Below are 27971 nucleotides of genomic sequence, written 5' to 3'. Positions count from 1 at the left end.
ATGCTAAGCTTCTGCTATGGCTTGCTGCCATGTGGAAGTGCTCTTGTCCAGGAAAGGATGCAGGTCGTCCCTGTTAGAACTAGCAGGACCTTGACATGGAAAACCTGTCAAGAGCCCCAAGGACAGGACTTTAAAAAGCAGAGTTTTACAGGACATTAGGTGAAAACCACTTTAGTTGTGAACTTTAGGATGAGAATGTATTTTCAGAGGTATAGCACATGAAGAGCAGACACTCCACAAATTAGGACTGACAGTTATGGTAGAAAAAGCTTTGGACTAACGTAGAGGAGAGTACAAAAACACCAAGAGAAGGAAAACAAATCAGAAGGAAAGGACTGGACAGCATCACTGGGCTTTGGTCGTAACCAGGTTTCTTCGAGCTTCCAAGACCTTCGCCTTCCTCTCCTTTCGTTCTTGCTCATGTTTCTTCCGTTGTTCTTCCCTAAGAGGACAGACAGACTCCATGTTAGCCTTACAGACACTGAAGAACGTGCTGCTGACCTAGCATCTAGTTAAATGGCACCTGGCACACTCGTGGAACAGACGTCTGCCAGGACCTGGGCTCTACCCACCAGCTGCAACGTTTGTCAGCACCGTGTGCAAAGGCTGCAGGTTGCTAGGTAACAGCATTCTAAAGTCACACATGGAGCAAGAACCAGAGGACACCTCGGTGAATGAATTCATTGCCTGTACTTCAAAAGTTAGTTGTAAATGAGAAGTCTTATTCCTAGAAGTCAAACATAAGAGTTTGGCCACAGTACTAGAACTAGGGTCCACTGACTAGAGACAAGAAAAAACCTCCAGGCTCATGAAGTTATTTTACACGTAGTAAAAGGTCTTGGTGGAAAAGGATGTAGGCAAGAGGTGGATGATAGGCAACCTGTATGGAGACAGTCCAGGTGGTAATCTGATCCAGCCAAGACCAAGTGCAGCCCAGCCACAGAAGGGAGCCTCGCAGGCCCATGCTTGGCTTGGATCTGTGTGGGACTTCACTCCTTACATGCCTAGTTTGCTTGGGAGTGGAGAATTGATACCTGGCCATACTTGAGCACTGGTGTCTGCAGAGATAGTTACATGTGCTGTTGGGAAGACAGGTCCCACAGAAACATGAAGCAGTATTCAGGGTGCTTTGCAAACCCAGTTTGGAATCCATTTTGTAGAGCTGAAAATACTTGACAAAATTTACATTTTTAAATAGGCTATCATTGGCGCATGCTTTTAGTCCAGCACTTGGGAGGCAGAGGCAGATAGATCTCTTGAGTTTGAGGCCAGCCTAGTCTACATAGTTTCAGGACAGCCAGAGCTATACAGAGAACCCTGTCTCAAAAAAAAAAAAAAAAAAAAAAAAAAAAAAAATGTTATCATGTATTCCAGGGCCCTAGCTTACTTTTTTTTTTGTTTGTTTGTTTGTTTTTTGAGACAGGGTTTCTCTGTGTAGTTTTGGTGCCTGTCCTGGATCTTGCTCTGTAGACTGGCCTCGAACTTACAGAGACCCGCCTGACTCTGCCTCCTGAGTGCTGGGATTAAAGGCGTGTACCACCACCACCCAGCAGCCCCCTGCTCACTTTTAGGTTATGGGTACCACCCTTGAAAGTGATTAATGCCAAGCCTGAGGAATGAGCTAGCTCTTTAGGAGGAAGCTGTTAACAAGACAGCAGAACACCCTCCCTCTGCCTAGTCCACACATTCTCCTGACTCTCAAGTGTACTTATACCATTTGCCATCTTGTGACATAGCATGATTCCACCAGCACTCTGGACTTCCAGAACTGTAGATCAAAATAAACTGTTGTCTGTAGAAAGTCTAATTGCAAGCATTTGGTTAAATCAACATAGAATAGAATGGAATATTCCACTTCTGTCACTACTATGATTCTGTCCCTGACATGCTTTGGTACACTGTCTTCTGAAATTAGAAATTTGGAATATGAGATAATGATGTACTCACCTGGTGTGGAGATGAGGCTGTTTGTAGGTTTTCCTGTGCAGGCTAACTCTGCTGACACACTCATTCAGAGAACTATTCTCTTTAGATTGACCCCAAGGTTTCAGCTTTCCTAGGTTAGGAAAAGGACAGTGCTAAGATTCTTTTATTCACAACTCTATTGTCTCTGTCTTTTTGGTTAACTGCCTATCAACATTTTAATGTATCTTGATTTTACATTCCAGACGTGAATCATATTATTCCTCAAAAAATAAAAGTGTGTTTTAATAAAAACCTTTTATTATTACTGTGTTTGTATGAGTGTGAGTACAAAGGTCAGAGGGCAACTTTGGAGAGCTGGTTCTCTCCTTCTCCACCAAGAGTTCTGCAGACAGAACCTAAGATGGTCAGGTCTATGCAGCACGCACTCTGCCCACGCAGCGGCTCAGCGGCCTGGGTCATATAGCCGCCATTTACATGTATTCCTGTGTACATGCCCTGGCGTGTGGGGGTCAACAGACAACGGCTGCCTCTCTCCTTCCGCCGTGTGGTCCTAGGAACTGCAAACTCAGGCCGTCAGTTTGGTGGCTTCACCTGCTGAGCCGCCATGCTGGCCCTGCTGTCTTCTGTTTTAACTCTGACGCAGTCATGAGGGAAAAGCCCTAATACGGGGGACTACAGCGATGCTCAGTGGTTAAGAGTGCTTACTGCTCTTACACAGGACCCAAGTTCCGTTCTCAGCCCCCATGTCACATGGCATACAGTCCCTGTAACTCCAGTTCCAGGGTATTGGATACCTTCTGCCTCCCTAGACAACTACACTCACATGCACACAGACAGACAGTACAATAATACTTAAAAAATCTAAACAAATACTAATAATTAAATCTGTTGTTAATCTAATTACACATCACACTGAATAAAACAATTACAACCAAATAATTTATCTTAAAATTGTATAAGTATTATGTTTAATAGAATTTTTTAAAAATCATTTCATATTTTTAAGGTTTTAAAGATGTTTCTAATTATTTGTATATGTGTGTGTGAGTGTATGCCACCTGTGTGGTTACTGTGCACTTTATAGCTAGGCATGGCGGCTCACACTAGTTATTCCACACCTTAGGAGGCTGAAAGAAAAGAAAGGCCGTGAGTCCAAGGGCACAAAGGGATAAAGAGAGAGTTCCAGATTGGCTTGTGCTACACAGTGAGACTCAGAATAAAATACTCTCTCTGCTTCCAGCCAGCGCAGTGTGACAGGCTGGCCTGCTCCTGCTGGTGGCTTCCTGCCATGGACTGTCCGCCGGGAACTGCTGTGACACACATGTGATGGATGGTCAGCCTCATGCTCTGCCACATGGCCTTTGCCACCAGATGAACTGGACCCACCCCCAAATGTAAGGCACAACTAACCCTGTCTTTTAGAACAAAACACCACAACAAAGATCAAACAACAACAACCGCATATCCAAAATAAAGTCGATCTGATATACACTTTAAAATTGCTAAGAAGCCGGGCGGTGGGAGCAGCACTCGGGAGGCAGAGGCAGGCGGATCTCTGTGAGTTCGAGGCCAGCCTGGTCTACAGAGCAAGTTCCAGGAAAGACGCCAAAGCTACACAGAGAAACCCTGTCTTGAAAAACCAAAAAAAGAAAGAAAAAAAAAATTGAAGCCCTGTCTCAAAACAAAGGAGCAGAAACTCAAGCGGCTATTTATATACCTGTCTGTAACAGGCAGAGATAAAAAGCTACACAGGCTATCTTCAGGCTGACACCAATCTGTTACAAGTCATACTCCTGGTTAACAAATGTGTAAGCAGGTCAGTTGGTTTTTGCTCAATGGAAAATCTTTTAAGTCAGGGATTCATGTGGAAGGAGGGCCAGAAATTTCTAGGACTTCTTCCAAGTCACAGAGCATTTTTTTCTCTTGTTTTGTAGTGTTCAGGGATCAAATTCAGTCTCATGCCTGCCAGGAAGCACTTTATTGCTATATATATATTATAATATCTCGCACACGCACACACACACACACACACACACACACACACACACACACACACACACACAACCTCCAGCCTTTTGATATCTTTTGATGCAGAACTGTTGAAAGTCTTCTACCAGCCTTGTCCTTCCAGACAGTTCCACATACCTTTGTGTGGCTTGTAGGTGAGGGGACGAGACAAGCTTGCCTGGAGATCAAACACCGGCTTCTTACTGGAGCCTGGAGTCTGTGCTGCTTCAGCTGACCACTGGAACGGGGGAAGAACTGAAAAAGCACAACACCAAAGAACTTCATTTCTTCTTTTGTTTTTGTTTTTGGTCTTTTTGGGACAGAGTTTTTCTGTGGAACAGTCTTGGCTGTCCTGGAACTCGCTCTGTAGACCAGGCTGTCCTCAACCACCTGCCTCTGCATGTCCCCTCCCTCCAGGGCTGGGATTAAAGGTGTGCACCACCATGCCCAGCTAGAACTTAATTATTTAAACAAAAAAAATTACACAGCTTAAAACTTTATTTCTTAGACTCGTTTTATGTGTAGGAGTATTCTGCCTGCATGTCTGTGTACCACACATGCCTGTGCCCAGGGACTTTTAAGAGGGATATTGGATCACTTGGAACTGGAGTCACAGTGTGAGCTGTCACATGGGTGCTGGGAATTGAATACAGGTCCTCTGAAGAGCAGCAAGTACTCCTAACTGCTGAGCCATCTCTCCAGCTCCCCAGATAACAGGTTCTTATCAAAGTATCATTTTACCATTTAAAAATATCTACATTAGGGATGAAATGTTTTTGTTCCCATCTTTCATTCCCATGATGAAATGGAATCTTGAGAAGAATCATTCCCCATGAATGGGATTAGTGCATTATAAAGAATCCCTACAGTGTATCCTAGTTCAGGGTGGTGATTGAATAAGGATTCGATATAGACTCCTGTATTTGAAAGCTTCACCGGGGGTGGAACTCCTTGATAGGCCGAGAAGGGTTAGGAAGTGGGGCTTTATTGGAGGAAGTGCGTCACTGAGAGTGGCCTTTGATATCAAAAGCCCGGGCCAGGCCCTGCCTCTGCCTCTGCCTGCTGCTCAGACTGTCGAGTTCTCTGCTCTTTCCCAATCACCATGCCCGGGTGCGGCCATGCTCCCTGCCGAGATGAAACTGTAAGCAAGTCCCCAGTTAAATGCTTTCTTTATAAGTTGCCTTGGTCATGGCGTCTCTTCCCAGCAACAGAACAGGGACTAAGACACTTAGTTTGCCATTTCAGGGTGTGACTGGACACCAGCAGCGTGGTAGTTGAAGGGCCTTTACTAGGTCCCAATCCCGAGCTAGCCTCCAGAGCGAAGACATTTCTTTTGTTATGAGCCACTCAGCCCTTGGTAGTTTATTATAACATGCTGAATTAATCCGTACGGGTCATGTGATGTAGAGGTTGGGCTCAAAGGCAGGAAAGAAGGGGTGTGAACATAACTACTAAGGTCTGTTCCCCAGTTAGCAGCCCCTAAATATTCTGAATGGTTCAACATCTTCTAGGATCATCTGGGAGTAGTGGGGGCTGGGAAATGGCTCACCAGATGAGGTGCTTCTGATGAAGCCTAACCGCCTGAATTTGATCCTGGAAACCCACATGGTGGTAAGGGAAACTGAGGCCCACAAGTTGACCTCTGACCTCCAGATGTGTGCTCTGGCACACATGCATGTGCATACACATACATACTTGATCTTTTTTTTTTTTTTTTTTTTTTTTTAATAAAAAAGAGAAAAGCTGATAGCCATCATGGGGAGTGACAGGGCGTGACTCTAACTGTAGCACTTGAAAGGTGAAGGCAGGAAGGCGGGAGTTCAAGCCAGCCTCAGCTACACAAGACCCTGTCTCAGAAAGCAAATGAAAAAATGAATAGAGGGTTAGAGTGGTTTGGAGCATGCACTGTTTTTCCAGGACCTGAGTTCAATTCCCAGCACCCACATCAGGTGGTTCACAACTACCTGTAACTCCAGCTCCAGGGAAAGCTGATAACTTTTAGTCTCTATGGGCACCTGTACTCATGTGCTCATACCTACCCACAGTTATATACACATAATCAAAAGAAGTTAATCTTAAAAAAAATTAATTAATTAAGCCAGCTCATTTAGAACCCCAGCACTCAGAAAGCTGAGGCAGGAGGACTGTTGTGAGGTGCTGTACACTAGTCTCAATCCTGTGTTGAGAACAAATTTGTATACTTCCACAGCTTATGATGTGTTCTGGAGGAACCTATATGTCTTTGGGGGATAAACTGAAATATATCCATATTATTGAATACCATAAAAATAACTAAACATGTTTGAATCTTGAAATATTCTGTTGAGTGAAAAAGTCACAGGAAAAAAAGTCAGAGTTAAATTTTATTCATGTAAAATCAAATCTGGTAATGGGGGTAGGGCACAAAATAGCATCTCATTTTACTGAGCCCCTGAGTTCCTTAGCAGAGAGCACTCAGGACGAGTCGGGCCTCATGTCTTTATCTCTGAGCAATGGTAAACCCTCTTGTTATTGTGAGGTAGGTGCTGTTCAGGCCTGAGCTCTTTGTAAAATGACACAGACGTAGCTACTAACCAAGTTTTTCTGATCACCCCTGCCCAGGCTAGTTCTTCCTGTTTAGAGCGCCAAGCAGAATGTCTATTGGGCCAGATGAGAGGTCATTTAAGGGGAGAATTCTGTGAACTTACTCTTCTCATCTCTGCACTCTGTGAGTGTGTGTGTGTGTGTGTGTGTGTGTGTGTGAGAGAGAGAGAGAGAGAGAGAGAGAGAGAGAGAGAGAGAGAGAGATTGACAGGCAGACAGACAGACAGACAGAGACAGACAGACACAAAGAGAGCAAGCACACATTTTGAGGTCAGGTACCACCCATTGTCTCTCACAATGGCCTGGTTCTCACCAATTGGTGAACTTCAGAGAGCCATTATCTAAGTCTCCCTGGCACTGGATTATAATAGGCAAGTCAACACATGCAGCTTTCTGTTGTTAGACAAAGGGTCTAGGAACTGAACTCAGGTCCCTTGTTTAGAAGACAAGTGCTTTTATTCACTAAGCCTCTCGCTAGCCCTGGGCCCTTGAATTTGATTTTCCTTCTCCCTATTCAGTTAGGTCATGACCCGTGAGAGGCCCTGAGTCTCACACCAATGACCTCTCCTCCAGTCTGAAACAATGGATGGCTCTGGCCCAGGAGCCCGCTACCAGCCTGACGTTTTCAAGGGATTCGAAGGAGAGTCTTGGTGTGTGCAGCAGGCATGTGAGTTTATAGCTTACATCTCTGGTGTTTCCTTCACCAGTGTAAATGGAAAACGTGCTATGACTTTTTGTACTTGATTATATACATGTGAAGAGACTTTAGAGAAAGAGACGCGCTTAGTTCAGAAGTTCAGGTTTAAAGTTAAAACCTCTTTTTTTTTTTTTACCTGCAGTAGTAGAAGTCCTCTCAGTGGTCTTTAACTTGGGTGTCCTGAACACAGCCTGGTCTTTTTGAAGCACTCCCAGGTAGGGTCACACGTGGAGACTTTCTGGCCGGAGTCTTGGTCAGTGAGTACTTATGTTCATTATCTTTAGTAGCAGCTGAAAACCTAAAGCAACAATGGAAAGATGTGGGTACCTGTACCAAGGGTCACCAAGGTTAAGATGTAAGTGAAACCACTGGACCATCACCAGGTGGCACAGGAGCCTCAGCAAATACTTGCTACGTGAATCAACCTCTCTCACACAAAAGACATGTTTTTGACAACCTCCATTATTTGTAAAATAAGTTTTGAGGGCTGGAAAGATAGCTTACGAGTTCAGAGCATTCGATGCACATATGGAGGACCCAGGTTCAGTTCCCAGCTCCCACAACCATTTGTGATTCCAGTTTCAGGGGATCTGACACCTCCTGGCTGGCCTCTGAGAGCACAAGGCACCCAAGTGCTATACATACATGCAGTCAAATGCTCACACATATCAAACAATAAATCTTTAACGATAATAAATAAAATATGTTTGTGTTTTTCTGATATTCTTGTGTTGGCCAATGACTGGAGGTTGTCCACTAGCCAACAAACCTACACACACACACACACAAACACACACACACACACACACACACACACACACACACACACACACACACGCATATCTGAACATTGGTAGAGCCCTGGTCTAGCATACCCAAGGCCCTGGATTTAAACCCCAGTGTGCATGTGTGTATACACACCTACACACTCTCTTAAAAAATCTCTTTACCTGACATTCATTTTAGTTGCTGAAAGCACAGAGTGTCTGTCTGACCCCTTCAGACTTTCAGGACCACGGGCCCGGTCTTGTGAGAACTGCTGCCTGGCAGGAGTATAGGGTGCAGAGAATCTTCCTCTTGCTGGGACTGGGGTCACAATCCCTTTTTTCTCAAGCTGCTTTTGAAAGGAAGAAAAAGCACCATCTTAAGTCTTGGTTGCAGGCCAGCGAGTTATCTCAGCAGTAAAGGCAGAAGTCTGATGACATGCATTCCATCCCACAGCCCACAGGAGAGAGGAAAGAATCAACTCTCACAAATGGTCCTCTGACCTCGGCGTGCACACACATACACACACACACAATAGAATTTCCAAAGTAAGAGCTTGTTCTTAAATCAGGTGGGGAGGTACATCCCTGGAATCCCATCACTTGGAAGGTGGAGGCAAGAAGGTCAGAAGTTCATCCAGAGACATTTCAAGGCTAGTGTAGACTACATAAAATCCTATTTTTGGCCTCCATGGGCACCTGAACTCGTGTGTGTGTGTGTGTGTGTGTGTGTGTGTGTGTGTGTGTGTGTGTTATTTGTGTGTATACACACACATAATATTTTTTATTTTCTTTTTTCTTTTTTTGGTTTTTCAAGACAAGGTTTCTCTATGTAGTTTTGGAGCCTGTCCTGGAACTCACTTTGTAGATCAGGCTGGCCTCGAACTCACAGAGATCCACCTGGCTCTGCCTCCCAGAGTGCTGGGATGAAAGGTGTGCGCCACCACCGCCTGGCTTCATGATGGCCTCACTCACCTGCCTGTCTCCACCTTCTAAATACTGGGTTAAAGGCATGAGCCACGAGATGGCAGGATACAGTTTTACTTGGAAGGTTTTTAAATTTCTGAGGGCAGGAGGAAGCAATTTTAAGAAAGATGTGTCAAACCCAGATAAGTCCATTCACAAATACAGTCATATGATTACAGCTATATTCTCCATAGTGTTAAATTGAAACTTTGCTAGGTGTAGTGGCTCATGCCTAAAATCCTACTACTTAAGATGCTGAGACAGGAGGGCCACTGACAATTTAAAGACAGCCTGATAGCAGGTTTTTTGGATCACCAGCTGCCAAATCATGGCATGGAGACTATTAGTTATTAAGTCATTAATAATTAAGTCATTAAATTATTAGTTATTAAGCTCAGTCTTATCTTACGCTTGTCCCACCAGCTCTTATAACTTATTTTAACCTGTTTCTCTTCATCTACGTTTTGCCTTAGGCTTTTTACCTTTCTTTTATTCTGTATGTTCTACTTTCCTGCTTCCTCCATGTCTGCCTGGCTGGCAGCTGCCTGGATGGCCCCCTCCTCTCCCTTTCTTTCTTCCTTTCCCTCTTCTCTCTCAAGCCTAGATTCCTCCTTGTACTTATTCTGCCTGCCTGATAGCCCTGCCTATCCCTCCTCTGCCTACCCATTGGCCATTCAGCTTTTCATTAGTACAATTAAGTGCCTAATGCAGGCAAGGTGAAACAAATGTAACACACCTTGACATCATCAAACAACTGCAGCAGAAACAAATGTAACACATCTTTACATAGTTAAAGTAATATTCCGCAACATAGTCTTGACTACACAACAAAAAGGCAGACAACAAGTAGTTTGGTCTCAGAACATGAATTTTAACAATTAACAAGAAACCGGGAACAGTGGCGCACACCTGTAATCCCAGCACTGGGAAGGTAGAGGCAGGTGGGTCTCTGTGAGTCTGAGGCCAACCTGGCTTACATAGTGAGCTCTAAGACAGCAAGAGCTACATAGTGAGAGTCTGTCTTGAAATAAGAAAAGACAAAAAAAAAAAGAAGAAGATAGGACTGGAGAGATGACTCAGTGGTTAAGAGCACTAGATGCTCTTCCAGAGGACTTGGGTTCAATTCCCAGCACCCACATGGCAGCTCACAACCGCCTGTAACTCCTATTCTAGAGGATCCAACCCCGACTGGGCACCTCCATGGGCACCAGGCAGGTATATGGTATACATATTTACATGTAGGCAAAACACTCATACACACAAAATAAAGTAAAATAAATAAAAAAAAAAACATTCATTTTGTCTGCATACCTTTAGTTCATTAAGTGAATTGTGTTCTTTAAAGTGTTTCTTTTTTCTCACAATATATTCATCAATGGATTCCATTTTCTTAAAACGAGCCTCATGAAGCCTCTTAAAGTCTAGAATGTATCACAATATGAAAAGTAGTAAGATAAAAATCCATTTTTAACCTTCTCTGTGTTTTTATCAACATTTGTTCTCTTTACTTTCCTGACATTCAACTTAATGTCATCTTGACTAAAACACAATTCTAGAACACACAACTTTTGGAAACTCTGGGGAAAGCATGTTTATCTTAGAAATCATCAAGCATTCACATCTCCACTGGCTAGTTCCCTGACATGTTGGTTTGGAGAACAAGAGATTTGTCTTCCTCCACCTCAGTTAGTTAAAGGGCTTTATTTAATCATTACAAAATGGACCGTGCTTGTGTGTGTGCGTATGCGTGTGCGTGTGTGCAAGTGTGTGATGGGGACTGAAATACAGGGCCTCCTGCATGGAAAGCACACGGTCTACTATTTGAGATACAACTTCTCTCGTCTCTGAAAACTGACAATTTATACACTGAGAAAGAATTAGGCTAAAGACTTCTGTGAAGGTTCAAACAATAAATATGTTAGGCTAGTATGGTTTCTGTCTCATTTTATTTTAATCCCTTTAAAAATTTGAAAGCTGGGCTGGACAGATGGTTCAGTGGTTAAAGAGCACTGACTGCTCTTCCAGAGGACCCAGGTTCAATTCCCAGCACCCACATGGCAGATCACAACTATCTAACTCCAAGATCTGACACCCTTACACAAACATACATGTATGCTGTGGGATATCGTTCTGTAGGCTGTGAATATGTGTTGCTCTGATTGGTTGATAAATAAAGCTGTTTGGCCAATGGTGAGGCAGAATAAGGGGAGGCAGTACATTCCAACTGGAGAGACAGGAGGAGAAAGGAGAGTGGGGCAGATGCCAGTCTGCCTCTGAAGGGGCAACAAGGTGCCAGCAGACTGGTAATGTAGATTATTAGGAATGGGTTGAGTTAAGTTATAAGAGCTAGCTAGCAAGAAGCTGACCCACAGGCCATATAATTTGCAATTAATATTAAGCCTCTGAGTGATTATTTTATAAGTGGCTTCGGGACAGTGGGGCCAGGCAAGACTGGAAAAACTCAGGACCACAGGGTTGGGTGGGACCAGAGAAACTTATGGCCACACATGTAGGCAAAACACCAGTGTACATAATATAAAAATAAATTATTTTTTAAAAAATTGAAAGTCAAGCTGAGTGTGGTGGCACATGCCTAAAAACAAAGCACAGGGCAGGAAGAGACAAGCTAAAAAATTCCAAGTCAGCTTTGGATACACAGCAAGTTTGTGGCCTCCTGGGCTACATTAAGACCCGTTCTCAAAAAAATGCAAAAGGCAAAAACTTTAGCTTAGAGGATTTAAAACTAATAAAGGTCAGCAGGGAGTAGTTTGCCAAATCTACCCTAGGCTATTCCATTACTGAACTTTTTCTTTTTTAAAATTTGCTTTATTTTATAGGTATGAAGGCTTGCCTGCACATATGTATGTGTGTTATGTGTATACCTGGTGCTCAGGGTCAGAAAAGGAAGTCGGATCCCCTGGAACTGGAGTTATGGATGGCTGTAGCCACTATGTAGGTGCTGGGAACTGAACTTAGGTTCTCTAAAAGAGCAGCAAGTGCTCTGAACCTCTAAACCATCTCTCCATCCCTCATTATTGAATTTCTAACATATGACAAACCGTATTCTGTTATAAATATATAATAATCTATGTGTCAAGAACCATAAGGCAGATGAAAAAACTGTTTGTTTGGTTTTTTTTTGTTTTGTTTTGTTTTATGCTATTGAGACAGAAAGTCACACTATACAAAAGGCTGGTCCAAAACCATGTAACCAAGCCTCTAACTCCCAAGTTCTGAGTATATAGCATGTATGTAGTATTTCACAGATACTATTTCATCAGATAATTACTGGAGCCTTGCTATGTGCTATTGGATGTGCTGGGTACTAAACAGTGGAAAGAGTATTCTCAAGTTAAATACTAACCCATGAAGCCTAAGTACAGCCATTGCCACTTTCCACCGAGAAAGACAGTCTGAGGGTCAGGTGCCCACTATCCTAAAGCCAGGAACCCAGAACAGTGGAACATGAGCCCCGGTCCCCATACCGGAGATTTTAGCTGCTGCCAACCACTGCCTACTCAACAGGAATCTGAAGAAGGGCAACCCACTGTCTTCTTTGTGTACAAAACTTACTTGGTGTGGTGGCTGCAGTCTTTTTATTGTTCCCAAGTTTGGAAAACCCATCCGTGCATAGAGATTTTTTTTCCAAAGGCATCTTTGAATCTTTATCGTCTAAATACACACATATAAAACAAAAAAACATTTTCTGTTAAACTCTATTAACTTAAATAATCACAGATATAAAAAGCTTCTAAAAAACATCTGTATTTGAGCACTTGCCTAGCAAATGCAAGGCCCTGGGTTCCATCTTTAGTACCACAAAAACTAGACAAAGAAACAAAAAAAGAGTAAATTATTTTATCTGCTTCTATGTGCTATGTTATTTGGTCTTTCAGAGAGGCACAGTTGAGCAGGAAGTGTTTGAATAGCCTTTAGTAATGGCAGGCATTATTCAACTAAACACACCAAGGGGAACCTGCTGCTCCTTTTAAGACAAGGTCTCTTTATATAGCCTTGGCTGGCCTGAAACTCTCTATGTAGACCAGGAAGGCCTTGAGATCATAGAGACCTGTCTGTTTCTGCCTTCTGAGTGCTGGGATTCAAGTGTGCATCACCATACCCAACAGACAAGTCATAGTTTCTTAAATGTTAGTTGCATGATAGAATATGAACCTATGTTCTTTGTACATTGTGTAACAACTATCTTATTTAAGAAACACAGAGATGCCCGGTGGTAGTAGTGCATGCCTTTAATCCCAGCACTCATGAGGCAGAGGTAAGTGGATCTCTGTGAGTTCAAGGCCAGCCTGGTCTACAGATCGAGATCCAGAACAGGCACCAAAACTACACAGAGAAACCCTGTCTCAAAAAAAAAAAAACCAAAAAAAAAGGGTAAATTTTAAAAATGTATATAAAAAAATTTAAAACAAACAAAAACCTGTTATTGAAAAAGTTTAAGAAAAACCTGTTTTATTTATTGACTTTTTGGACAGTCACTCACTAAGTAGCCCTGGCTGGCCTGGAACTTATTCTGTAGACCAGACTAGCCTTGAACTAGCCACCTCCTCAGTCACCCAAATGTTGGAATTAAGGGATGGGATGTGCATGATTGAGAAAGACAGGGATTCACTATGTGAAAAGTGGGTGTCACCGCCTCATGTAAGCATCCCAGCCTAAGAAGTAGGCAGTGGTTGCATCGTTCTTGAGCTAAGCAGAAAGGTTAGAGAAGAAAATGGCTCTCCTGTCACCAGGAGAGATTGACCTTCCCAAGCTCTCCAGAAACCTCTTACTCTGCTCTGGATAAGAGTCATGGCTAAGGATGTAGCTCAGTCACCGTGCACTTGAGCAGCAGCTCAAGCTCCTGAGTTTGGTCCCAGTACCAGATAACAAATGCTAAATATGACTCATTGGTCTTCTGTATTTATTTCTAAGTTTTGCTTTGATTGTAAAACACGTGAAAGTTCCAAGTGTGGCTATGGTGAACTGTGGTCCTCCAAAGATAAGTTAGTTCCCAAACTCTACCAGCTGTGATGTCAACCACTTAGGAACTGGGTCTCTAGATATTTAATCGGACAGAGGTTGTTTGGTAGGTAGTAATCCAATAGGAGCAGTGTCTTTAGAAGAACAGATTCAGATCATCAATCCCAGAACCCTTAAGACTGAGGCAGGAAGACTGCAGTGAGTGTGAGGATCTACCACAAGCCAAATAAATAAGACAGATGTCATATGGAAACAGAGGCAGAGAGCAGAGCATGTGGATCAGGCCACGGAACCACAGACAGGCACAGCCATTACAAGGTACAAGAAGCAAAGAAGGTACCCCGTGCCTCAGAAAAGCATGGCTCATTGACACTTCGGCTTTAGATTTACAGCTCCCAAATGTAGACGACAATCTATTTCTGCTCCTTTTCTTGTTTTGTGGTTTTTGTGACAGGGTCTTCTCTCTGATATGCAGCTCTGTTGCCCTAAAACTCACTCCGTAGATCACAATGGCCTCAAACTCAGAGATTGACCTGCCTCTGCCTCCTGAATGTTGGGATTAAAGGCGTGTGCCACCATGCATGGCTCAGTTTCTAGATTTTCAAACTGCCTGGTTTGCATTCCTCACAAACTAATACCCATGATCCCCCTGACCATTTCAGTTTGAAAACACTGGCTGGCATACCGTTGACTCCACTTTTTCCTGAGGAAGCTGCACTCCCGTCTTCTTGGCTCTGGTCTGGCAGAGAAGGAACTTTTGTAGTAGTTTTGAGGTCCTGATTTTCCTGCTTTTCTTGATTCTGTAATGTAGTACGATCACTTCTTTTTATCTCAGAATGATCCTGCAACAAATTGTGAAAGGAAAAAAACCCAAAAGAACAATTGCTACATTCCGAAAAAGGGGTATGAAATCAAGGTGTGTGTAGGGGGCAGGGGTCAGTCAGAAGAACAATAGAGGAATAAGACTCCTGAGTAGTTTTGTGTGACCCAGTGTTCTGAGACTGTAATTTCAAAAATGGAGATACTAGAGGCCACTAGAAAGAACAGAAGATTTGTTCCTTTATGGATAACAAACTAAAACATAGCTTCTTAATCCATGGGGTCACATGACTAAACATGGCAGCAATAGGAAAAGCTGAACGTGAAGTAACCCAAATTAATCCAAAATCAAATACGAAATGAACCCAAGTTTGATTCCTGAGGCCCCACATGGTAGAAGAAGAAAACAATCCTGAAAGTTGTCTTCTGACTTCCACATCCAAGCCATGGCATGCACCCCAGCCCCCACATCCAAGCCATGGCATGCACCCCAGCCCCCACATCCAAGCCATGGCATGCACCCCAGCCCCCACATCCAAGCCATGGCATGCACCCCAGGCCCCACATCCAAGCCATGGCATGCACCCCAGCCCCCACATCCAAGCCATGGCATGCACCCCAGCCCCCACATCCAAGCCATGGCATGCACCCCAGCCCCCACATCCCCTCCACATGTAAGCCATGGCATGCACCCCAGCCCCCACATCCCCTCCACATGTAAGCCATGGCATGCACCCCAGCCCCAACCCACTCCCTCCCAACACAACAAATACATTTTAAAAATGTTATTAAGGGGCTGAAGAGATGGCACAGTGGTTAAGGGCACTGGCTGCTCTTCCAGAGAACCTGGATTTGATTACCAGTACCACATGGCAGGTCACCATCACCTGTAACTCCAGTTCTGGGGAACTGAATGTCCTCTCTGGCCTCCAAGGGTACAAGGAATGCACATGGCTTATGATATACAGCAAGTAAGACAGTCATACACATAAAATAAAAAGGTAAATTTAAAAACAATTATTAAGGCTGGGCATAGTGGCACGCATCGCGATGGTCTGAAAGAAAATGGCCCCCATAGGGGGTGGCACTATTAAGAAGTGTGGCTTTGTTGGAGGAAGTGTGTGTGTCACTGTGGGAGTGGGCTTTGAGGTCTTATATGCTCAGACTAGATCCAGTGTCACAGACTCCTTCTGCTGCCTGTGAATCAAGATGTAGAACTCTCAGCTTCTTCTCCTGCACACGCTACATCCCACCATGATAATAGACTAAACCTCTTAAACTGTAAGCTACCCCAATTGTGAGGTCATGGTGTCTCTTCACAGCAATAGAAACTCTAACTAAGACATACATTTTTAATTCCAGCACTTGGGAGGCAGAAGCAGGTGGATCTCTGTGAGTTCAAGGTCAGCCTGGTCTACAGAGTAAGTTCTAGAACAGCCAGAGTTGCATAGTGAGACTCTGTTCCCTACCACCCAAAAGGTAATTAAGAAAAACTAAAAGAAAAAGCACTACAAAACAAAATTAAGACATTAGCATAGGCATGTTGGTTCATACCTGAAATCCCAACACTTAGGCTGAGGCAGGAGAATTACTGTTGTGGGATATTTGTACACTGTGTAAAGATATATTGCTATGATTGGTTTAATAAAGAGCTAAACAGTCAATAGCTAGGCAAGAGGTATAGGTGGAACCTCCAGGCAGAGAGAGAGGAATTAGGAGATGAATTGAGACATGCAGGATACCATGAGGTGCCAAATGAGTCAGGCATCCAGAATGGGAGAGGTAAAAGCCATATGCTGAAACGTAGATTAATAAAAATGGGTTAATTTAAATTATAAGAGTGAGTGGGACAAGCTTAAGCTAAAGCTGAGCTTTCATAATTAATAAAACTTCTCCATGTCATTATTTGGGAGCTGGCTGGTGGGACAGAGAAAGACTTGTTACAAAATTACCATGATTTTAAGGCCAGCTGGGGTTAGAGAGTTGGACTTTTGTTCAAAAACTACCACCACCACCAAGAGACCAAGCAAGGTGGTGCATGCCTTTAAGCTGAGCCTAGTTTACATAATGAGTACTGGGCGAGTACTGGGTGAGTACTGGGCCAGCCCGGGCCGTTAGTGAGATGCTGTGTCAGAGAGAGGAGGGAGAGGGAGAGGGAGAGGGGGAGAGAGAGGGAGGGAGGGAGAGAGGGGGGGAGGGGATGGAGGGAAGGAAGGAGGGAGGGAGAGAGGGATGGATTATGATTTCATGTGGTGAGAATCATTTTTGATTTCTGTTGCTGTTGAGACAGGGTCTCACTAGTAGCACCAGTTGTCCTTGAACTCATGATCTTCTTGCCTCTGCCTCCCAGAATTGAAATTAGAGTTGTATACCTTCATGCTTGGAAAAAAAGTTTCATTTGTATAAGGTACAAGAATAAAATCAGGGGACTGGAGAGATTGCTCAGTGGTTAAGAGCACTGGCTGCTCTTCCAGAGGTCCTGAGCTCAGGTCCCAGCCTCCACATGGTGGTTCACAGCCATCTGTAATAGGATCCAATGCCCTCCTCTGGTGGGCAGAGGAACATGCAGACAGTACTCATATAAACAAATAAATTTTAAAAAATGTTTGAAAAAAAAAGAATGAAATCAGTGTAATCAAAGCAAGTGAGGGAAGCCCCCAGTTATTCAGCCTGACCACACACTACTGAAAGACTAAGCACGGGATGATGACCAGGCCAGCAGCAGACTGAGAAAGAGAACTTAAAACTATACTTCAGGTTGGTGGCTCTTTCGTATTTACTGCAGACCACCTATGTGAACAATACATGAGCACTCACATTTATCCTATCAATTTTTGTATGAATTATACTTTTGTATGAATTGCACGTGGAAGTATGTATGTGCGGGTATGCACACTATGAATGCAGGAATCCCAGAGGAGGGCATTGTGTGTGTCTATGTATGTGTGGGGGCCTCTCTATTATTCTTTGTTTCTTTGAGGCAGGATCGCTCACTGAACTTGGAGATCTTGTTTTTGGGTTAGACTGGCAGCCAACAAGCCCCAGAGATGCTGTTTCCACTCCCCTCAGAGCTAAAGTTACAGGTGTGCATGAGACCACACCTGGCCTTCACATGGGTACTAGGATCTGAACTCCATAGCAGCAAGCTTTCCTAACCCCTGAACTCATCTCTCTGCAGCCCCTTTAATGGGTATTTAATTTAATTTGTACTTAATACTAGTGATTTCTTCCCAAGTGCTCGGGACAGGGGTATGGTGGGGAGTACTGCAGACACAAGTCTGTACTTGTGAGGAGCGTGCAGCACATAGCATGTGTCCAGCCATCTGGCTCATAAGGGAAGGTAAAATGGAAGCTAGTTATGGTGGCTTCTCTTCAGTTTGCATCGTTCCATTCACCTGGAAGTTAGGGATTCCATGGACTGTCTTGCGCTTCCTTCTTGTTGTGGTGACATGACCAACTGGTTTCCTCTCAGCTTGCTCCTCACAGTTAATTTGCATCTCAGTCTCATCACAGGAGAATGCAGAAGACTGATTCTCATCCTGGAAAAAGGAGGATACAGTATGAGCCAGATCTTGTATGCATGTACACTAGCAATTGCATCCTAAGTCAAAGTAACTTGTCACAGATGAGAATAAGGAAATAGCATAAACTAAAAAAGTAAAAAGTTACTGTATGATACAGTATAGTCAGAAAGCAGAGAATCCTAAACAGACCTGCTTATGTAAGAAATCATTGTTAGCTGGGCCATAGTGGTGCACGCAATGCCAGCACTCTGGAGGCAGAAGCAGGTGGATCTCTGTGAGTTCAAGGCCAGCCTGGTCTACAGAGCTAGTTCCAGGACAGCCAGGGCTACACAGAGAAAATCTGTCTCAAGAAACAAACAAAACAAACAAAAGAAATCATTGTTAATGGCTTATATATATCAGTGGGGAAGGTTCTTTTCATTACTGAATAACTAATACTATTAGCTATTATTTCTTATATTTGTTTTTTGTTTTTGTTTGTTTGTTTGTTTGGTTTTTTGGTTTTTTCAAAACAGGGTTTCTCTGTGTAGCTTTGGTGCCTGTCCTGGATCTCGCTCTGTAGCCCAGGCTGGCCTCGAACTCATAGAGATCCTCCTGGCTCTGCCACCTGAATGCTGGGATTAAGGCGTGCACCACCACCGCCCAGCTATTTCTTTTATTTGTGTTAGAGGAAAAAAAACTTTTTTTTTTTTCTTTTTTCTTTTCCATACCACAAAGAATCTGGATGGGTGGGGGGTGGGGGGGTGGGGGGGGGGTGTTGGCTGCAGCGCTGGCGGTGGCACGCCTTTAATCCCAACACTCGGGAGGCAGAGCCAGGAGGATCTCTGTGAGTTCAAGGCCAGCCTGGGCTACCAAGTGAGCTCCAGGAAAGGCGCAAAGCTATGCAGAGAAACCCTGTCTCAAAAAACCAAAAAAAAAAAGAATCTGGATGGGTCATAGTTGTTTCTCAGTAGTAGGGATCAAATCTAGGTACCTCACATGCTAGGCAAGCACACCAGGGGTGAACTTAGCCAGTCCTTTTTTAAACTTCTTGTTGTTACTAAGTTACCCTGGCTGACTTTGACTTCTGATCCTCCTGTCTCAGCCTCCTGAGTACTGGGTTAGAGGGATGGTCACACCACATGGGGCTGATATTGTTTTTTTTTGGGGGGGGGGCGATATTTATATATGCTCTAACAAATAAAGCTTGTCTGAAGATCAGAGAGCAGAGTGAGCCACAGAATTAGCCATAGAGCCAGGCCGTGGTGGCACATACCTTTAATCCTAGCACTTGGGAGGCAGAGGCAGATGGATCTCTGTGAGTTCAAGACTACCCTGGACCACAGGAGATTAATCCAGTCTAAAAGAGAAACAGTCAGGCAGTGATGGCTCACACCTTTAATCCCAGTACTTGGAAGTCACAGGCTTTTAATCCCAGCGCTAGGGAGGTTGAGACAGAAAGTGATATGACTGGGCAAAGAAAGGAATTCCGCCCCCTTTTGGCTGAGGACTCAGAGGATCAGTCTGAGGATTCCTGTAGACAAGATCAACTCTTTCAGGCTGAGGAGTTGGTGAGGTAAGAGGTGGTGGCTGTGGCTTGCTCTGCTTCTCTGATCTTTCAGCTTTCACTCTGATATCTGGCTTTGGGTTTTTATTATAAGACCAATTAGGATTCATGCTACACACACACACATATAAAACCACTGCCTAGTAAATATGGCTTAAAATATTAACTACAAGATTTGGAAAGTATGTAGTTCAGTGGTAAAACACTTGTCTACTGTGTACAAGGCCCAGAGTTTGGCCCTCAGCACTTTGGAGATGGGGTAGTTGTCATGTACAAAAACAATATGAAAAGCAGTTTTTTCTTCACCCTTGCTTACTGTTAAGGCTTTAGTTCAGTAGGTTCCTCATTTGTCTCTAGGAAATTCTGGTATACTCATTCAGATGTTCAGGGCTTTTATGTCAAAATGTGGCTTATTTGTACTCTTCTCTTGCCACTTTCTTCTTAGTAGAATTATACTTTTGTCAGAGTACCACCCTTACAGCCTTAAATCCACCTTCAAACGTTGCTGTAAGCTGGAGGTGTGAGCATCTTTAATTACACCTCTACTTCCTATCCTGTTTAGCCTTTTTTAAAACCCAGTACTGAGAGGCTGAGCACAGGGCATCATGCATGATGAGCCAGTGAGTGCTCCGCCACTGAGCTAAGGCCCATAGCCCTACTTTCCAATTTCTGTCCTCTGTTGTTTTCTGAGACAGTGTCTTCATAAGCAGCCCAGGCTGTCTTGAACTGTAAAGCTCTATGCCTCAGCATAGCGCCTCTATGCATCTGCTGCCACAACCAGCTCTTTCTGCTCTCTTGTCTCTGCGTCGGTCAAGTTTGTGTTCTGCTCTATAGCCTTAACTGAATCATCTCTGTTTTGCCCACCTACTTGATCCTGTGGATGGTTTACTCAATAAATTATTGCAAAGTATGTTTTTGGTTGTTTTCTACATGAGCTCTATTCTTCAGGGCTTTTTCTTTCTTTCTTTTTTTTTTTTTTTTTTTTTTTCAGAGACAGGGTTTCTCTGTGTAGCTTTGCACCTTTCCTGGAGCTCACTTGGTAGCCCAGGCTGGCCTCGAACTCACAGAGATCTGCCTGGCTCTGCCTCCCGAGTGCTGGGATTAAAGGCGTGTACCACCACCGCCCGGCCAGGGCTTTTTCTTCTTCTTACCTTAGTGTTGTTCAGGTCGCAGCTTTTCCACAAATGTTTGGTGACTGAGTTGTTTGGTCATTAGGAGCTTGAATGTGGGAGGGAAGGTTTTTGTTTATGAAGGTGTACAATCCTCTGGAACTGGAGTTCCAGGCAGTTGCGAGCTGCCATGTGGGTGCTGGGAGTTGAACCTAGGTCCTCTAAAAGAGCAGCCAGTACTCAACCACTGAGTCATTGCTCCAGCCCAAAGAAGGGAGCTTTTCACATGGCAGCATTCTAATACTGGATAGGTGGGTGGAAGGAGTGCATTATGCCCTAGGTTCCTTGAATGCCCAAAGGCTTCACAAGCACTTACCCTTCCTTACAGGGAGATCTGTACTCCACACTCCACACATGGAGGAAGGAGTAGATTGCTTTGTATCTCGACTGTCAGAGCAAAGTAGTTGAGCATGGATGCACACACCTGTAATCCTAGGTACTGGGTGAGACAGGAGGGTCTCAAATTTGAGGCCAGTCTGGGCTACATAGGAAGACCTTGCCCATAAATAAGCAAGCAAGCAAGCAAACAAATAAGTAAATGAGGATGGAGAAATGGGTTGTTGCTCTTCCAGAAGACCTGGGTTCAATTTTCAACACCTACATGGCAGCTCATAACTATCTATGACTCCAGCTACCAGAGATCCAACGTCCTCTTCTGACCCCAGTGGGCACCTGGCACACACATAAAATAAAAATAAAGAAATCCACTTTAGACAGGGGCGAAGTATTGGAGAAGTAGAGTGACTTCAAATGATGCAAGGTCCATGGAATCTTAAAGAACTGAACAGATGCTGAAGAACAAAAGCAGAGGGCACTCATTAAAGAGCAGACACAGGGCAGTGGAGAGACATCCCGACCGACCTGTCCACCTATGGACTAAGAAGGCAGTGAAGACAAGGGATCATCAGAATGCAGCAAACGGGCGAGGCTGACCTTAAAGCCCAGCAATAGGAGGCAGAGGCAGGTAGAGCTCTGCTTCAGGCCACGGTAGTCTGCACAGAGCCTTCCAAGCCAGCTAGAGTCACACACACACACAACTGGGAGATCAGCAGGAATAAGAAGAAGAGTAAACATTTCAAACCTGGGCATGGTGGTACATACCTGTAATCCCAACATTTTAGAGATAAAAGCAGGAGGATTATAAAGTCAAGGTCAAATTTGAAGACAGTTTGCACTGTGGGAGACCTTGTCTCAAAACAAAAGCAAAATTTTCAAAGATGGAGCTGGAGAGATGGTTTAGCAGTTAAGTTAAGAGCACTTGCTACTTTTGCAGAGGACTGAAGTTTGGTTCCCAGTACCCATGCCAGGCAACTCACAACCTCCTGGAACTCCAATTTCTGGATTCCAAAGGCATCCACAAGCATGTTCTCCCCCTCCTATGCCCCAATCACACACACACAAACACGTTTTGTTTTTAAGACAACGTTTCTCTGTGTAACAGTTCTGGTTGTCCTGGAATTCACTTCATAGACCAGGCTGGCCTTGAACTCACAGAGATCCACCTGCCTCTGCCTCCTGAGTGCAGGGATTAAAGGAGTGAACCACCACTGCCCGTACCACAAACACATTTTATAAAGAAACAAAATGGGGTTGGAGAGATGTTTCAGTGGTTAAGAGCACTTGTTGCTCTTACACAGATCCTATTCCCATACAGTCAAAATAAAGAAGACTAAAAACAATAACTACAAAAAGAAAAATGATGCTGGGCGGTGGTGGCGCATACCTTTAATTAAGCACTCAGGAGGTAGAGGCAGGCAGATTTCTGTGAGTTCAAAGCCAGCCTGGTCTACAGAGTGAGCTCCAGGACAGGCTCCAAAACTACACAAAGAAACCCTGTCTCAAAAAAACCAACAAAAAAGAAAATGAAATCAGATCCGCTACTTCACCTGGGTATTCACGTCTTCAAGTCTAGCCTCTATCCTGCTTCTCTCCTGCTGTATCTTACCTCTCACAACCTACACTTAACTTTTGCTTTCTTTGTTTTTTGTTTTGTTTTTCAAGACAGGGTTTCTCTGTGCAGCCCTGGCTGTCCTGGAACTCACTCTGTAGACCAGGCCGGCCTCGAACTCAAGAGTTCCGCCTGCCTTTGCCTCCCTAGTGCTGGGATTAAAGGCATTCACCACCACCACCTGGCTTTTGTTTTCTTTTTAAGACAGGGTCTTACATGAGTTTAGGCTGATATTGAACTCAAGAACTTCCTATCAGGCTGGAGAGATTGCTCAGAGGTTAAGAGCACTGGCTGCTCTTCCAGAGGTCCTGAGTTCAATTCCCAGCAACCACATGGTGGCTAATAACCATCTATAATGAGATCTGGTGCCCTCTTCTGGCCTGCAGGCAGAACACTGTATACATAATAAATAAATAAATAAATCTTTAAAAAAAAAAAGTGCTAGGATTACCAACTTGCACTACCTTTTTTTTTTTAAAAGAACTTAGCAGATTTATTTATTTACTTATAATTTCACATGCATATGCATAAGCATACATACATATCATTATATATATATATATATATTCTCACATATATCTAACAAAAATAACCAAAACAAACAAAAAAGCTACCAACTTGGAAATGAGAGTTTGCATAGGAGGGAGAAGTGGTGCAATTCTATTTGAATTAAAACATATGTTAATAATGAATAAACAATTTTTTTGTAAAAAATTGAAAAAAAAAAGAACTTCCTCTCTCAGCCACTGGAAGGCTGGAGTGTAAGAGTATAAGCATGCACCATGACATACAAGTACTTCTGCATTTGTTTAAAGATACCTTATTTGCACCAAAACTACACAGAGAAATCCTGTCTCGAGAAACCGAAAAACAACAACAAAAAAAAGATATCTTATTTGTTAGATAACATGGCATTTAAAAAATTTATAACAAACAATGATGAGATAATTCAGTCCCTGGTCCTATTACTAATGATAATAACATCATATAATAATAAACATCATATCTTTTTATCTATTTGTTTGTTTGTTTTTGAGCTAGGGTCAGGGTCTGACTTAGAACTCTAATAGACTGTGCTGGCTCCATCCCCCAATGTTGGGCTTATAAGCATGAGCCTTTACATCATCTATTACATCTTAAATCATCACCAATAAGTATTAATTGCTCATTAACTAAATACAATATTTTACTATCTAATAAGTGATAAGGAACATTACTCACCTGATTTTTATTTTCTTTCCTTGCTTCTGGATTCAGGTGGGCTTTCAAGGCTCTTAACAACTTGTCTGCCTGTAGGAAAGAATAGCTCATCATTACAGTCAAAGTCAAAAAAGCAAGAAATCTATGCCAAACACCTTTTTCTTCTGTTTAGTGACTGTACTCTGGTCAGGCTGGCAGACAATAACAATGGCCTGGATAGAACTGGATTTCACACCCCAGGGGCAGTATCAGGTAAAGAAAAAAGACATACAGTGCAATACAATGGGGTAAGTGTGTGAGGAAGCTTTGGATATTGTGGGCTTGATAGATCCAGTGTCAGCAGGTGATGGGATGCCCCAGCTTTAAGACAGATGTCCTGGCTGGGGCTGCTGAGATCGTGAGAATGGAGAAGAGAGGGTCAAACAGAGAGAACAAGATGGGGGAAAAGCAAGGCAAAGAAAACAGGGCCGACGATGACTAAGTTCAGCATGACTGGAACACCGAGCTAACGGAGAGGAGGGTGAGAAAGAAGTTGGAAAAGTAGTCAGGAGCACGATTTTGCTAGCTTGGCCTGCCTCGTAAGGCTTCTTGAGTATAAACTCTGTCCTCCAGCAAAGGGGCAGCCTCTGAAGAGTTGGCTTCAGAGGGCAGCGGGTGACCAACTGGATGCTTAGGAAATCTGAACTGTGTCCTGAACTGGAGAGATGGATGAAAACCTCGAAGGAAGTAAGCCAGAAGGATACCAAGCTGAGGAGGGAAACTTTTAGGGTCCAGTTTCTCTGGTGGGCAGGTGGCATCCTGTAGTGGGGGGGGTCTTACAAGTCCTGGGAAGAGGGAACTCCTGGACTCACTTTCCATTCTAGGAAAGCTTCCCTGTTCCTTTCTGGAAGATAAATACTGATCTGAGTGGCTTTCCTTTTTTAAAAGTTCAAATGGAATCAGGCATAGCAATTCCCTGAGATTTCTAGGCTAACCTGGGCTACAGAATGAGACCCTATTTCAAAACAATCAAAGATCGAGTATATTTGTTAGGTTCTTTTTCCCTACTACAACCAGGTATGCAGTTGAGGGCCAAGCATTTTTTAAAAAAATAATAATTATGTTTGTATTTTAAAAAAAATTCTTAGCTGGCATGATGGTACATGCTTTTAATCCCAAGCACTCAGGAGACAGAGGTAGGCATATCTCTATGAGTTTGAGGCTAGCCTGGTCTACATAGTGAATTCCAAGACAGCCAGAGCTATATAGTAAGACCCTACCTCAAAATAAAAAAGTAAAATAACTTAAATTTTTTTTTTCAAGACGGTTTCTGTGTAGTACTGGCTGTCCTAGAACTCGCTCTATCAACAAGACTAGTCTTGAATTCACAGAAATCTGCTTGCCTCTGCCTCCTGAGTGTTTGGGATTAAAGACATGTGCCACCATTGACTTGCTTAAATTTTTTTTTAAATAAAATATAATCACATAACTTCCTCTGCCCATTCCTTTTCTCCCTTCAACCTCTATCCATGTACCTGGCCTTGCTCTCTCTCAAATTCATGACTGTTTTTTAATTGTTGTTACACACACACACACCTCCAAGTATATAAATACAACCTGCTCAGTTCATGTTTCTTGTGTGTATATCACTCTATACACTTAAGATGGGCTCAATCTCTGAGCTTGGCTTTCCTTCTCACACAATTTACCATTAATCAGTAGTAAATGGCAAAGCTTGAAATTTGCCTGCCCTTTAAGTACAGAAGTTTTGATGGGGTGTGAGCCTAAGCCACATGCTTCAACTGTACTAGACATCTCTGCATGAAGCCATCTAGCTATTAATAAAATGATTCGTATTTCCTACTCAATAAATCTCACCTGAGGTTTCCTCTCAGAAGAGGTAATCCAGGTCTTTTTGTTGTTGGTTTTTTTTTTTGTTGTTTGTTTGTTTTTGTTTTTTCAAGACAGGGTTTCTCTGTGTAGCCCTGGTTGTCAAGGAACTCACTCTGTAGACCAGCCTGGCTTTGAACTCAGAGTTCTGCCTGATTCTGCCTCCTGAGTACTGAGATTAAAGACATGTGCCACCACGCCCAGCTAGGTGCGTGCGTGTGTGTGTGTGGTGTGTGTGTGTGTGTGTGTGTGTGTGTGTGTGTGTGTATTTGGCAGGTGTGCCGCAGTGCATGTGTGGAGTTCGGAGGACAATTTTGCAGAGTCGATTCTCTCCTTCAACCGTGTGGGTCGCAACACCAGGTCTGTGTGCTAAGCAGTGTTCTAGGAGCTGGAGAGACTGGTGAACAGAACAGGCAAGCCTTCTGCTGCTTCCCGTTGGACTAAGGGGGAAACAGCTTATTAACCACGTAAGCTAGAAATGCCCCATCGGGCTGGGAAGCAACCTAAACTACGAGATAGAGGTGGGACAGGTGCTCAGCTGGGCTGGTGGTGGCCAGCTGGGACGGAAAGGAGGGTAGGACCAGCAGATGTAATCTCATAAACAATTACAGTCAGGCCAGAGGTGGCGGTACAAGCCTATAGACCCAGGGAAGGTTGAGGCATGAGGACCCTAAATTCCAGGCTAGTCTAAGCTGTATACTGTTTCCTTTAATATCCCTTTAAAATTGGGATTACTTCAGCACTTGGGAGGCAGAGGCTGGCTGAGCTCTGTGAGTTTGAGGCCAGCCTGGTCTACAGAGCGAGATCCAGGGCAGGAAGGAATGTTACACAGAAAAACCCTGTTTTGAACTGCCCCCGACACACACCAAAAAAATCCAACCAGATAGCAAAAACCTGAGGGCCTAAACTTTATTTATTAAGCTGTGTAACTCTGAAACATTTCCAAGTACTCTTCATTGCCATTCAGACAGATCTGAGGGGCATCTATGGTCTCATTATTCTGTTTAAAGCATTTGAAAACATTTGTGGTGATTAAAGAGACATTTAGTGCAAATATCAGTTGATGTACAAATTTCTGGGGTACACGTATGGGAAATCTCAATTACAATATAACAAGCCCCAATTTCACAATGAATCACATTTTCTCTGAACACCTTGCAAAAGTCCTTACCGGTTTTTAAAAAAAAGAACACCATCACAATAGAGATCAGTGTACGGGCAATCATACTATATCCTGATGGCTAGGCATCCCAATAAAGGCCTGTGAGAGTGCAGGTACTATCATAGTTTACTAAACAGTAGTAGTTTGGGAGTTTTACAGAAAGCAATTCAACTTTTTCTTCAACTGCCTAATAACCGGCATTAGACATTACATTGACTACGTCTTATGGGTCTGCATTTCCCATCTAGTACCAGGGAAATTATCATTAGAGTTTCCAGAAAGAGGCCTTTGGAAAAAGTCAGCCTCCAAATAAAGTAACAGCCATGGCTTCTCTTTCGTTTAACAAATTCCAGCCACCGTGAACCAAACCGACTCACCCAAAAACAGCGTCCCCAGGGGGTTTCCTCTCAGTCTCTGCGCCCGGTATCCCCTGCACTCCAGGTATCTCCTACCCCGCCCACCCAACTGCCCGCACCACCAGCCAGCACCGTACCCTCAGGTTAGCCGGAGGCCCAGCCTTTTGGCTAAATTTTGCAGGTCACTGTACTTGAAGGAGTCCAGCTCCTCTGCAGAGGGGACGGTCATCGCGTTCTGCAATCCCGGCGACACCCAGAAAAACAGCCAGTGCTCAAACAGCACCGTTCAAATCTGGCGCCACCCGAGGCGTTGACAAGCCGACCTTTATAGTCAGTTTAAATGAAGCCTGCTGCACATCCATTGGTTGAACGCCTCGAGGGTGGTTTTTCAATGCTGGCCAATAGAACGGCGGAAGCGCGCTATACCGCACGCCTAACAGATTAATACGCAGGCG

At 43.7% G+C, this 27971-nt stretch overlaps 1 pseudogene; it reads right to left on the bottom strand.

Moving 5' to 3' along the window:
- Positions 1–31: 31 nt before the first annotated feature.
- Positions 32–27842, bottom strand: LOC114692304 (annotated as a pseudogene).
- Positions 27843–27971: the final 129 nt, after the last annotated feature.

The sequence above is a fragment of the Peromyscus leucopus genome, chromosome 4 (genome assembly GCF_004664715.2).
Source record: "Peromyscus leucopus breed LL Stock chromosome 4, UCI_PerLeu_2.1, whole genome shotgun sequence".
Taxonomy (NCBI): domain Eukaryota; kingdom Metazoa; phylum Chordata; class Mammalia; order Rodentia; family Cricetidae; genus Peromyscus; species Peromyscus leucopus.
This window is presented reverse-complemented; position numbering and strand designations above follow the sequence as displayed.